Genomic DNA, 14,548 nt, shown 5'->3' on the forward strand with positions numbered 1-14,548 from the left:
GTACTCAGAAAGAACAAGTTCTGTTGAGAGTAAACAAGAGCGAAACCTCTTAACATTTCGATATAGATATTAAAGTTAAGTATAGATGCATGAAAGCATATACAGACATGACATTGCAGAAAAATTAAAAACCCAATGCACTATGTCCAGACGGGAAGGAGGAAGTGAATTAAAAGTTTAAGTCTGAGACATCAATATTTCAATTTAATTATTAGTGGAATTAAACCTTCTCAGAAATATATCTATTGCTGAAAAGTTCTGCAGTACATACTGTGGAGTGCAATAGACAAGTTCAAAATTATTATGGAAGGTTATGATTTTCATGAATCCCAAAAGAGCATCAACCTTTTGGAAGACAACAAGTTCTTACCTAAAATTTTATTTATTTGATGGATATTTGACCACATTTATATAGTAGAGAATTTAAGTGGGTATGAGGGGCGGATCACACAAGTGTTAATAGCTCATGGGGAAAAAATACAAGTATCTAATATAAGAATGCACTTCGGGAGATTCCATAAGTAATTTTACTGTCAGGTTTTCAATGGATAGAATTAATTACCCTATACCATAATAATACTTTGGAGATTATATAATGGACATAAGAATAACCAACAAATCTAGAAGCGCAAATGCGCGGGTCACATCGCTAGTTTTAAAAATGTTCAAGATTCAAAAAAAAAAAACCTGTTTTACTAAAATGTTAACAAATTGAAAATAATTTTCGCGTTTCAAAAGCATATTTTCTAAAGTTGTTCAGAATGTTGAAAACATGTTCCTGTTTTAAAAAAACAATCACAAAGTCAAAAAATATTCATGATTTATAAAAGGTTCATGTTTTGAAAAAATGTCTAGTTTTAAATTATCTCTCCCGATGCAATGCACAGGCGTATGTGATAGTGATTTCTTATACAGAGAGAACGGCCCTCAAAAATTTAAAAAATTACTAATTTGTTAAGAATCAATCAAATCAAAGTCATAGTGTCATTGTTGGCTAGACTCGATATATTCGCGACATCCAGGTCACAATTCATATCGACTAAAGAAATCTTATATCTTATATTTACTAATTGGAAGCACCAAACGAGCCTTCATGTTAATCCGGGAGAAAACATCTAAAGTAAATCATAGGATCTGACATCTATGATTGTGATAGAATAAGATATTATCGAGTTTTTTTCATGTGTGCAGTCCTAGAAGCTTACGAAACCTTTAAATTGAACGAGTTTCTACGCACAATCTATCTCTTACCTTTAGATGTTTAAAGGAGATCTCCCGAATATTCACCTTGATTCGTCAAAAGGATGTCTAGATCGAACAAGACTACATAACTAATTAACCTCATGCGATTGTGGCCACCAGGCTCCAGCAAACATTGCAAAGCTAGCTCAAGGAAACTCTTTGATGCCTCGGAGATACATCAGAACATGGGCATCACCGGTATGCTCCAACTACTTCAGAATGACTCCAACGCTTAAGGAGAAAGACACAAGTATTGGATCTCCTTGGCCGGAGGTATTTCTCCATATAGTATTGCTCACGAGCATTTTGGACTATTTATTTTTCCTTTTGACATGGATCATCGGCGGGATAATCAATTGGTAGCGGAGGCCACCGACTTTTTTCGCGGGAAAGAGGCCACCGACTTTTAATCTACGACCCTAACTACCAGCAACAGAAGAGAGGCTCCATTGGAAAAAAGTCCATTTGATTGAAGAAAAAAGATTATAGAACGACGACTGTAGACTATGATGGTGAATTTTAGCATAGATTAGATGAAGATGAGTCTGGTTGGCACCATCTTCCACGGCTCTTTTCCACTAGCCAATATCATAAGTATGATTTTTTGAATGACTCTTACGTCTGAGCTCTTCCTAATTATGTAGCATACATGAAAGTATATATCCTCGAATAATACACATTGACTATTTCACCAAAATGTTAAGCTTTCAGGGATTAATCGGATATTTCGGTTTCTGTTTCTCCAAAATAGAAATTTGAAAAAACTAAGCCGTAATAACTATATAAACCGAACGCCCAGCCCTAATCGCAAACATTTTTGCTATTCTCAAACTTTTTGCAATTACAAACATTTTTGAATTCATGACATATTTTGAATTTGAGAAATTTTTTAAAATTTGAGAAAAAAATTTGGATTTGTGAATTTGTTTCTTTAAATTGTTACCATTTTTTCCATTCACGAATATTTTTAAAAGTCAAGAACATTTTTGAAAACATTAAAATTTAGGAATCCATGACATCTTTTAAATGCATGAAACACATTTTCCTCCAATTGTCGCCTAGACACAGCCGTCGGAACAATTTCTTTTTTCAATGAGCCGTCGGAACAATCTTTTTTCTATCCAAGGTGATACTAAATTTTTGTGCGTCCATCTGTTAGAAAAGAAAAACAGTTTTGCCCCAAATTTTGTACCTAGGCCGCGCACGCTGCAGCCATCAAAGCAAGCCCATTGGATTCCTGCACATGCATATGAGAATCTTTATTTGCCGCCATTGCCGCATTGGCAGCAAATAGTCAGAATTTCGCACATGGCGCCAAAGATTGGACCAGCCTGTTTTTTTTCTCTATTCCGTTCCTATTTTTCTTTTGCTTTCTTTATCCTTCTTTTTTGTTTTTTATTTCAAAAATTGTCTGAGATTTTCAAAATAAATTATATTTTTGAAAAAGATACATATTTCAAAAAATATTCATGTTTATTGTAATGTTCACAAATTTAAAGTTTGGTTTCTGCTAAAAAAACACGTTTAAAAAAATTATTTTCAATTTTCACAACACGTTTCCATTTTCGCAAATTGTTCACAAATTCAATAAAAAAAATCTTTAAAAGAGGTTCATGTTTTAAAAAAGATGTTGTGAATTTCGAAAAAACCATTACATGTTTTGTTCATATTTTTCCAAATTTAATGAAATTTTCAACAAAAAATGCTTGCATTGTTCACATGTCGAAGAATATTCAAAATTTCAAAATGACTACTTTATTTCTGAAAAGCTCAAAAATGATCAGAAAAATGAAAAAATGTTTCGAATGTTACGCTACATTATGTTCTTAAACATTTGTGTTGCCATTTTTTAGTAGGAGCTTTTTGTTCAAATGTCTATCAGCACGTGGTCGAGATATTAAGGTCATGAGTGTAATCCTTCAACTCAGCGGTTGTTTTGGATTTTTATTCGTGCCTTACAAACACACGTCGTTTCGGTAACTGCCAGCGGCCTAACCCAGGCATGAACTGTTGTGCATCCCACATGCCATTTGACGATAAAAGAGAATGTGTTGGTTGGCTATAATTAAAAGAAATTGTAGGAACATGCCAATAAAAGAGGATATGCTGGTTTGGCTCTGATTAAAAAAATGTAGGCAAGTAAGCCCTAAAATAACTAAAGACAATAAACCGACTACCTGGTTGTGCGCTGATTATGGCAATGAAATGAGATTCACTGAATTAGTAATTCATTCGATTACGCCATCGTATAAGAGAGTGGTCGAAGCAACTAGGTCCCGAAGGTCACCATGCAGTCACAAAATAAGGACGCAACCATAACCTAGACATGGAGGCGGACCCAGAGGAAAAAAAGGCACGAGTTGAGTGGCGGCCACCACACCGACCAAACCCACCACTATCAAGATCTCGCGGGCCAAACATGACATGTGAGAACACTGCAACCCCTCGCTCTGTCGCCCCACCGTTGCGGAGACCATAGGACACATCAATTACCTCTCCCGATGCTTTCATCCTCAGAGAAAGGCGCGTCGAGGCAGGATAGGTCGAAAGGGCCAGCATGGATCGCAGAAAGATCGATGGAGAAGGGGCGCGGCACCGCCATTTCGAGGATTCCAGAGAAATGCTGGTAGGCGGCCTCAGCTAGCGCAGCCGGGCCTGAGATGGAGAGATCGCCCACCTGCAGCTCCAGGATATGGTTCTTCTGCTTGCGGTGCGCGGCGTGGACACGGAAGAACTTCTGGCATGCGTCGCCATCTCGCAGCCAGGAAAGCCTGACACGCTGGCGCGAGATCGAGCGCTCGAGGGAAGCGAGGCCCAGATAGGCCCCCTTAAGGCGTCGACACAACCAAGTCTCGGCCGGAGAGAGAGGTCGTAGATCCTGAGCCGCATCCAGGCACGCGATCAGCTCGCGAGCAACCAAGAGCTGCCGAGACACATCGCCGATCTTCTTGCGCTCCAGCTTTGGAGGCGCCGGGCGGTGGTCTTAAGCCGCGCCACCAAACGAAGGAAGGGGTCCGGCTCATCGGCCCCGGTAGCCCACGCCTCAATCACGACCTGCATGTAGCCATCGGTGCGTGGCCAGAATCTCTCAAAATGGAACCTTTTGGAGCCAAGCGAGCACGCGGTGCGGTCAAGGAGGAGGGGCGTGTGGTCAGACGCCACGGAGGAGAGGCAACAAAGCATACAGTGCGGGTGGAGCGCCTCCCAAGCTGAGTTGCAAAGGGCCTTGTCAATGCGCGTGAGGGTCGGAGTATTGCGCTCACTCGACCAGGTGTACCGCCTTCCGTGGAGGTAGATGTCACGCAGCTCCTTGTCGGCGAGGAAGCGGCGGAAGCGGGACATGACACGATGGTTCATCCGGGAGTTGTTCTTGTCCGCCGCGTCGGCGATCATGTTGAAGTTACCCCCAAGGATCCAAGGGCCAGCGCACAACGATCGGACCTCGCTGAGGTCGCCGAGGAAGGCGATCTTGTCATCGTCGCCCTGCGGGCCGTAGATGCCGGTGAGCCACCAGTGATGCTCACCATCAAGGGAGGAGGCCAGGGCGGTGATGTGGTGCTCGCCAAGGTAGGGATCGGAGAGCGTGATCAAGTCCGGACGCCACGCAAGCAGGATGCCCCCACGTGTCCCATCAGCAGGGAGAAAGAAGAACTCGGAAAAGGAGGGGCCGAGCGTTTCAGCAACGAGCGAGGACGAAAGGGAAATCATCTTGGTCTCCTGAATACAAACGATACATGGGGAAGCAGCGGTGATCACGCTGCAGACGGCAGTGCGCTTGGCCGGGGCATTTAGGCCACGCACATTCCAAAATACAATTCGGAAGTTGTGATCCATGAGGGATGCTAGGGTCCTGGGGTGGGCAGAGCAGCCACTAAGCCTCGACAGCGCGAGGCAGCGGGGAGAGCGAGCTGGCCGGCGAGTCAAGGAGCTCGGGTATGCGCCAGCCAAAAAGATCGGCAAAAGCTTGCAGCACGTCGTGCGCTAGCGGTCTCTGAAAGAGGCGCTCGTATTTGGCCAGGGTTTCTGCAGAGATGGGTGCGTCGTTCGAGACGAGCCCGATGTGGCGCAGGAGAAGTTTCTTGGCCTTGAGTTCGGAGCTGAGCCCACACTCTGCCTTGGCGATCCGGCCGCTCCGTCGAGGCGTGAAGTTTGGTGGTAGCTCCTTCCGGCGGCTGCGAGAGGAAGGCGTCGGAAGAATCTGCGCAATAGGCCATTGGATGGACTGCACGAACGCATCCAGGGGCTGAACGTCGCCATCCGCGCCAAGTGGCGAGCCCTGAGTGGCTGCATGGGAGGAATCAGGGAGCGTGGGCTCCGGATCACTCGGGATCAGTGCGGGCGAATCACGCGCAGCAAGATCCGAGGTGGGGGCGGCCTGGGGATCAGCTACAGGGCCAGCCGAAGGGGTGGCTGGGCCCGTCACGCGTCCGGCCAGGGCCAGCTGTCCGTCGGGGGGTGAGGTGGGCGCCTCGCTGTTGCATGCATCCGGATTGGTCAAGGAGCGAATCGTGATCTCCGGTGGGGCCGCACAAAGCAGGAGCAGTCCAGCAGAGGGGATAGCCTCGGGATCCTCCTGGGGGCATGGGGCAGCCTCCAGAAGGCGCGCAGGTGCGTCAGGAGGCAGGTTGTTGGCGGCTAGCGGGGCGGGAGACGCGGGAGCGACGACCTGGTTAGCGGAATCTAAATTTGAAAGGTCCGCGCCGGAAGGAGTGGGCAGGGAGGGGCGTCCCACGGCCGCCTCTAGGCCCACGCTCACGGTGGCTTTCTGGAAAGCCGCCTTGTCCCCCAAACGCAGCCTTGCAGGGGCCCGCGTGACGGCAGGCACGACCGGCAGGTGGGGCCCCAGGATCCCGTGCCAGACGGCGAGGCGGCAAGCGGACGGTTGCGGCGGCGCCCCCGCGATGAAGATCGGAGCGGCGCGAGGGACCGGCGGCATCGCGGCGTGAGGGCGCGGGGGGTGATCGAAGAGGAGTTGCTTCAGGGTAAAACTGCAGTTTCATTGGTCTGAACTCGTACGTTCGCATTAGCAGCATATCTCTGATATGACCGAGGAGACTCGGCTAAAATGTAAAAGAAAGATAAGAACTGAGGAGGCATTAAGCATACTTTTAACCTTCGATTGTACACGTTTAACTAGTTCTTGGCTGAATGCTTTTAACTGATCCTACTAAATGCAGAGTGCTAGTGCCAGATATCTTAATACGTAGTAGCTATTTGTACTCTCTTTTTCCTTTTAGAGTTTTGCTCAACACTGATAGTGAGTGCTCTGTGAGTGGTTGGTGTCGCTCAAGTCCGAACTCTGACCATTTATTGGCTCTAGAATGTTATGCCTGATATGAACCCAACAGACATTAGGCATACTGTTTTGACAGGATAGAGTAACAATCCAGAGCGTAAAAAGTACACCTGCATGCGTGCATGATCTGAACATTGTTGCCCCTGCTCTGCCACTCTACGTTGCTATGATAGTTTTAGCTGGGTTCAATCTATACTTTTAGGTGGGTTCAATCTTTTGCAATGAACTTTGAACCAGATTAACCGTATGAATTAGCAGCAAATTCTCGAATTCTGGCGTTTCTGTTTTTCTGGTCAAAACAAGAGCTTAGACCCTGAATTTATCCAGCACTAACAGTAGCAGGTGATGTACGTGGTGCGATGTGATGCAGGGTGGGGGTGCTGATCCAGTGCAACTTCAAGGTGAACTCCTACGCGGCATCGGAGGAGATCTCCCTAGAGGCGAAGCGCACCACGCACCAACACGGTGTGGGTTTCGGGTAACGGGCGTGGGTTTCGTTTACGGCTGGCCGACGGCGAGGTTTGTTCATGGCCGGCCGGCGGGAGCACTGTCCAGATCGAGTCAACGATGCGAGGGAGTCAACAAGGAATGGACAATCGAGCTGAGCAGGAAGGATAGGGTGAATGGGGCAGAGGTGCAAGCGAGCAGCGAGTTGGGCCGACGGCCACAGCAAAGGCGGAGGGCGAGCGCGGCAGGTTGGCGTTGGGCAGGCCAACAGCGTCAGCGATGACCGCCACGCCAACGCTGCGGCCACCGGGGAGTACGCTACCAGCCGCGCAAAGTCAGAGAAGTTGGGTAACGCCGCGAGCACGGCCGTCACATTGACTCCGGCGGCCGGGGCAGGCAGCAGCGTAGGGTGAGCAGGGAGACATGAACTCAGGGGTTGAGATTATGTTGTCCTGTGGGTTGATTATCGAAAACGACAGGCGGGTACTTGCAAATTTGCCGTGACGACCGGTCCATCCACCAGGCTGCCAAGTGTCTTGCTGTGATAGGCCCAGGACCAAATCGTCACGTCCAGTGCAAGTTGGGGTATGGTGGAGTGCAGTTTTGCAAGTTATGGACTAAATCATCACATTTTGTGCAAGTTGAGGTATCTGGGGTGCTTTTAACTCAACTTTATATGCAGACTAAAAAGAAACTGAGGGAGTACGTACTGCCCGATACCAACAAGTTAAGCCAGGTAGGCACCTGAGTCATCTGCGCGCGCCTTTTGCTCGAAAGTTTGGACAAAAGTTTGTAGCAGTTGTACAGTATATGTCCAAGATCTTCCAGCTACTACTACCCAGAGCTAGTTGGGTAGCCTCCCTCTAGGTATTGTACGTGTCAGGCCGACCCCTACCACTATCACCAACATTTTCACGCGTGATTCAATTTAGTACTAGGTAAGTGGCGCGGCTTGCCGCGTGTTGCCCGCAAAACGGAAGGTAACCAGATACGATTAACCATTTTGAAAGATGATAGAGCTAAAGTGGTATATGTACAAGTGAGTTTAGCATACGAATATAGAGTTTCACGAGTCTAAACAATGTAAAAAAGCAGCATCAATCGTTTAAAGAGGAATGTGAAAAAGACCACACTATGATAATATTGAGGAGAATAGACCAAGCAAAGAGCTGTTCACATGTGAATGAAAGTAGTTGTATGTAAGGAGAATATGGATGAAGTATTTGTAGTAGGTCACAGAACCCCATCTACATCTGACATTTTCAATCAAAGGGCTAAGACATGTTCTTCAAAATACAAAAACAACATACACTGTTTTGCCTTGCCATCCCCAAGTATCATGATTTCGTTTCTTCTATGAAAATGTCAGCGGAGAACACGACTTGGTCCTCACATGTGGCAACAACAGCATCCGGCTTCAAAGAACGGCTCTCTGTCAGGCTGGCCCAGTCGGCTACACCGCTACTCACAGCAGATGTGTGATACGTTCCAACGTATCTATAATTTTTGATGGTTACATGCTATTATATTACCCGTTTTGGAAGTTTATGGGCTTTACTTTACACTTTTATATCATTTTTGGGACTAACCTACTAACCGGAGGCCCAACCCGAATTGCTGTTTTTTTTGCCTATTTCAGTGTTTCGAAGAAAAGGAACATCAAACGGAGTCCAAACGGAATGAAACCTTCGGGAGCGATCTTTTTGGAACAAACGCAATCCAGGAGACTTAGAGTGGACGTCAAGAAGTAAACGAGGCAGCCACGAGGGTGCCCGGCACGCCCCCCACCCTCGTGGGTCCCTCGTGGCTCCGCTGACCTACCTCCTTCGCCTATATATATACACGTACCCCGAAAACATCCAGGAGCACCACGAAAAACTATTTCCACCGCCGCAACCTTCTATATCCATGAGATCCGATCTTGGAGCCTTCGTCGGCGCTCCGCCGGAGGAGGAATCAACCACGGAGAGCCTCTACATCATCTCCAAGGCCTCTGCGATAAGTTGAGAGTAGTTTACCACAGAACTTCGGGTCCATATTTATTAGCTAGATGGCTTCTTCTCTCTCTTTGAATCTCAATACAAAGTTCTCCTCGATCTTCTTGGAGATCTACTCGATGTAACTCTATTTGTGGTGTGTTTGTCGAGATCCGATGAATTGTGGGTTTATGATCAAGTTTATTTATGAGAAATAATTGAGTCTTCTCTGAATTCTTTTATGTGTGATTGGTTATCTTTGCAAGTCTCTTCGAATTATCAATTTGGTTTGGCCTACTAGATTGATCTTTCTTGCAATGCGAGAAGTGCTTAGCTTTGGGTTCAATCTTGCGGTGCCCTTTCCCAGTGACAGCAGGGGCAACAAGGCACGTATTGTATTGTTGCCATCGAGGATAAAAAGATGGGGTTATATCATATTGCATGAGTTTATCCCTCTACATCATGTCATCTTTCTTAATGCGTTACTCTGTTCTTATGAACTTAATACTCTAGATGCAGGCAGGAGTCGGTCGATCTGTGGAGTAATAGTAGTAGATGCAGAATCGTTTCGATCTACTTGTTGCGGACGTGATGCCTATATACACGATCATGCCTAGATAATCTCATAACTATGCACTTTTCTATCAATTGCTCGACAGTAATTTGTTCACCCACCGTAATACTTATGCTATCTTGAGAGAAGCCACTAGTGAAACCTATGGCCCCGGGTCTATCTTTTATCATATAAGTTTCCCGTCTACTTTTATTTGCATCTTTACTTTCCAATCTATATCATAATAATACCAAAAATATTTATCTTATCTTTTTATCTCTATCAGATCTCACTTTTGCAAGTTTCCGTGAAGGGATTGACAACCCCTTTATCGCGTTTGTTGCGAGGTTCTTGTTTGTTTGTGTAGGTGCGTGGGACTTTGGAGGAGCCTCCTACTGGATTGATACCTTGGTTCTCAAAACTGAGGGAAATACTTATGCTACTTCGCTGCATCACCCTTTCCTCTTCAAGGGAAAACCAACGCAGTGCTCAAGAGGTAGCAATGCATGCCGCCACGAAGATCACACAGGTTGCGGCCCAGATTGAGGTACGTGTGTAGGGCTAGGGAAGGGAGGTGGCTTGGGGTGGCGATGCGGTGGGGAAGGGAGGGGGTCTGGGTGGCGATGCGGTGAGGAAGGGCGCACGGAGGCCATGGATGCGGTGAGGAAGGGCTCGTCGGTGGAGCTGATGGGAAGGTGGCAACGGCGGCGATCTGGAAGGGGGGAGGGGTGGAGACAGAGAGGGGTTTGCGGTGGGGTGGAGACAGAGAGAGTTTGCGGTGGGGAATGGATAGGTGGATGGATGGATTTGGGATGAGGAGATAGATGGATGGATGGATATGTGCCATGTCATTGATCCATGGCACAAGCATCTCCACCAATGAGAAATAAGCGCACATAATTGTGTTTCTTCTTTAGTTCTCTTATATATATTTTTCATCAATGTAAAGAACCAATAAAATATTTATTGCAAAATGGCAACATTTCATTTTTCAACAATATTAGACCATATTTATGTCCAATAACCAGATGATTGTGTGTTAAAAACTTTTCATCGGTCTCCCATCAAATTGACAAATTTCTGTCGATTTAGTAGAAAACGGGTCAAATTTGAACTACAACCATCACATAGTTTTCTCTTTACTTTTTGCAAAAAACATTTTTAGGTACAAAAGTATCTATTTAATCAAAGATACACCAAAAGTTTTCCAAGATTCAAACCCTAGCTACGAATGGTCATGCCTGCCGTTTTGGCCGTGTTTTGAAACAGGCATCGGAAATAAAATAAAAACTGAAAACCTTCGCATTGTGGAATTATATAACCTAATACTGTGCACAAGGGTGCATCTTGGAATGGCAAACAATATTGCCTAAGGAAGTTTCTTTTTCTTTGGACGACAAATCAATTTTCCATTTTTCGAGTGCCCAAAATGAGTTTTTTTGTGAAGGACCTACCATATATTTGTGGCAAAATTGGACCAAATCAATTTCCTAATATACTAGGCCATATTTAATGCATAATTGACAAAATGATTGGGTGTCAAAAGTTTTGATCCACCTCTGGTGAAGAAGACAAATTTCCGCCAATTCAGTAGGAAACGGGTCAAATTTGAATTGCAGCTGCATCATAGTTTGCTCTTTATTTTTTCCAAAAATCATTTCTAAGTACATAAGTATATATTTAATCAGAGAAACACGAAAAGTTTTCCAAGATCCAACCACTAGCTAGGAACGGTCATGCCCGCCGTTTTGACCGCATTTTAAAACGGGCATAAAAAATTCAAAAAAAATCAAAAAATTGGAAAACCTTCGCACAGTGTCATTGTATGTGGACAAGTTACCATTAAAAATAATAAACTAGTAATTCGGTAATTATTTTGAAAAAGTGTTCTCAGAAATGAGTTATCATGTGTGAAGAATCATGGCTTTCAAGCCAAATGATCAATCTTATGGCCACATTCATGACATAGTTTGTTAAAATGATCTCATATCATGCACCAGGGTGCATATTGGAATGGCAAACAATGTTGCCTAAGGAAGTTTTCATTTTCTTTGAATGAAAAAATCATTTTCCATTTTTCGAGAGCCCAAAATGAGGGTTTTTTTGTGAAGGACCTACCATATATTTTTTGCAAAATTGGACCAAATACATTTTGTAAAATATTAGACCATATTTAATGCACAAATGACCAAATGGTTGGGTGTCAAAAGATTTGATCCACCTCTGGTGAAAAAGACAAACTTCTATTGATTCAGTAGGAAGCGGATCAAATTTGAACTACAGCTGCCTCATAGTTCACTCTTTATTTTTCCAAAAATCATTTATAGGTACATGAGTATCTATTTAATCAGAGAAACACCAAAAAATTCCAAGATTCAACCACTACCTAGGAACGGTCATTCCCGCCGTTTTGACCGCATTTTGAAACGGGCATAAAAAATTTAAGAAAAAATCAAAAAACTGCAAAACCTTCGCATTGTGTCATTATATGTGGCCAAGTTACCAAGAAAAATTATAAACTTGTAATACGATAATTCTTTTAAAAAAGTGTTCTCACAAATGAGCTATCATGTGTGGAGATCAATGGCATTCAAGCCAAATGATCAATCTTATGGCCACATTCATGACATAGTTTTTTAAAATGATCTCATATCATGCACAAGGGTGCATATTGGAATGGCAACCAATGTTGCCTAAGGAAGTTTTCATTTTCTTTGAACGAAAAAATCATTTTCCATTTTTCGAGTGCCCAAAATGAGGTTTTTTTGTGAAGGACCTACCATATATTTGTTGCAATATTGGACCAAATAATTTTTCTAAAATATTAGGCAATATTTAATGCACAAATGAGCAAATGGTTGGGTGTCAAAATATTTTATCCACCTCTCGTGAAAAAGACAATTTTCCGCCGATTCAGCAGGAAGCGGGTTAAATTTGAACTGTAGCTGCCTCGTAGTTTGCTCTTTATTTTTTTCCAAAAATCATTTCTAGGTACATAAGTACCTATTTAATCAGAAATACATGGTTTGGTGGCGATACGTCGAGGTTTGGGCGGTGGCCGAGGGCCCCAACTCTAGAGCGCGTAAACTCGCATGCCCGCCGCGTGGTCACCACGTGATTGTTGCGTTGCCATGCATTCTGGGCCGCCTAGGAATGTCTAGTAGGTTGGGCACTCCCCAGGTAGGTGCTAGGAAGAAAATTACAATATAAGATTCTCACAAAGAGACCGATCTATGCTCAAACATGAATTAGCAGCCAAGTGTTTGATTAGCAGTACGGGAAATGCACATGGCTAATGGGTGTGAGTTTTGGCTGAGGATGATCAGTTACTAAGAATACTGTCTTCACAAATTTTCAGGTCAAAAGGAGGAGCCTAGCTAGTACTTGCTTTGCAAAGTACCACACTGGACATAAATACGAATGTTGAAGCTGGGTTGAAAATAATGAATGGATTGAGCTGAAATTTGGTGGAGGATGGTTATTTGGGCATAGGAAATCACTATAGAAAATGGATACCATTTGGGCATGCCAAAGTGGTACTTCCTTCACAATGCTCTTCTCTGGAGAGAAAGTTCAGAAAATTAGTGAGAGAAATTGGCTAAATGAAATGAGCTCAAATTTGGTGTAGGTAAGTTACATAGGCATATAGAATATGTGGCAAAAATTCAACTCATTAGGATATGCATAGCTAGTACTTCTTTCACAAAGGTTCTAGGTGGACAAAAACTTTGGAAATTTGCCGAGGAAGATTTACTGGGCAAATGGAGCTGAATTTTGTCATGAGGCAATGATTTGGATAGGAAAGAGTGCCCAAAATTTTTGAGGGCAACCAAGAATATATAAATAGCACTTCCTTCACAATGCTCTTCTCTGGACAGAAACTTCAGAAAATTAGTGATAGAAATTGGCTAAATGAACTGAGCTCAAATTTGGTGTAGGTAAGTTACATAGGCATATAGAATATGTGGCAAAAATTCAACTCATTAGGATATGCATAGCTAGTACTTCTTTCACAAAGGTTCTAGGTGGACAAAAACTTTGGAAATTTGCCGAGGAAGATTTACTGGGCAAATGGAGCTAAATTTTGTCATGAGGCAATGATTTGGATAGGAAATAGTGCCCAAAATTTTTGAGGGCAATCAAGAATATATAAATAGCACTTGCTTCACAAAGTGTTTTTCTGAACAGAATAGGAAAATGAATATTGTTGAATTATTTTTGAATTAGGTAAGGAATGTTTTTTACATATTTGACAAAGATATGACCCAAAGAATTTAAGAGATTTTTTTGGGAATTGTGGGAATGACAGAGATATAGGTTGCTTCACAATCGAGGGCAAAAACTAACACATGGACATGACACATAGGCAAAACTGATGAGGTGGCGCCTAGTCATAGCAACCCACCACAATTTACAAGGTTTGACCATCTATATTGATCATGATCAGCTAGAAATAAGGCAACGGACCAGTGCTATATGCTTTATGACCATTTCCTGTAAGGAAATTACAACTTTTCTGACCAAAATGGTCGTTATAGTTTAGGGTTTGGAGCCCCCCGACCAGCTTTTGACCAATTGGTCTCAAATGGTCATAGATCTATGACCCGGGGTAACTGACAGAAGGTCACTAGTTGACATATTTCTTGTAGTGAATACTACTATGTTTGACATATTTATTAATTAAGGTGTGCTTGCTCTAATTCATGTCAGTTGTGGTTCAAATCTTATGCAAGATGATCCTGAGATCATCTATGCGACAAGATTGTTATGTGCGGGCATGATTGAAAGCGTCGCGGTTCGAGCGTTGTCGCTTTTGTGAAGTCGGGTATCCGTTACCGCGTGATCCAATTACACGAGGCTTAGAACAAACACTATCCAACGGCATCTATTACCCTCCGTAAATAGGTTACCTTACAATCATCCGAACCAAACATCCCGTTAATCTTGATCAAACAAATCCTACTCTGATTCAGTGACTTAGCTTGCCTCATGCCGGGATCTGCTCTAGCGACTTAGCTTTCCAGGTTTGAAAGT

This window comes from Triticum aestivum, chromosome 7B (assembly GCF_018294505.1).
Source record: "Triticum aestivum cultivar Chinese Spring chromosome 7B, IWGSC CS RefSeq v2.1, whole genome shotgun sequence".
NCBI lineage: Eukaryota > Viridiplantae > Streptophyta > Magnoliopsida > Poales > Poaceae > Triticum > Triticum aestivum.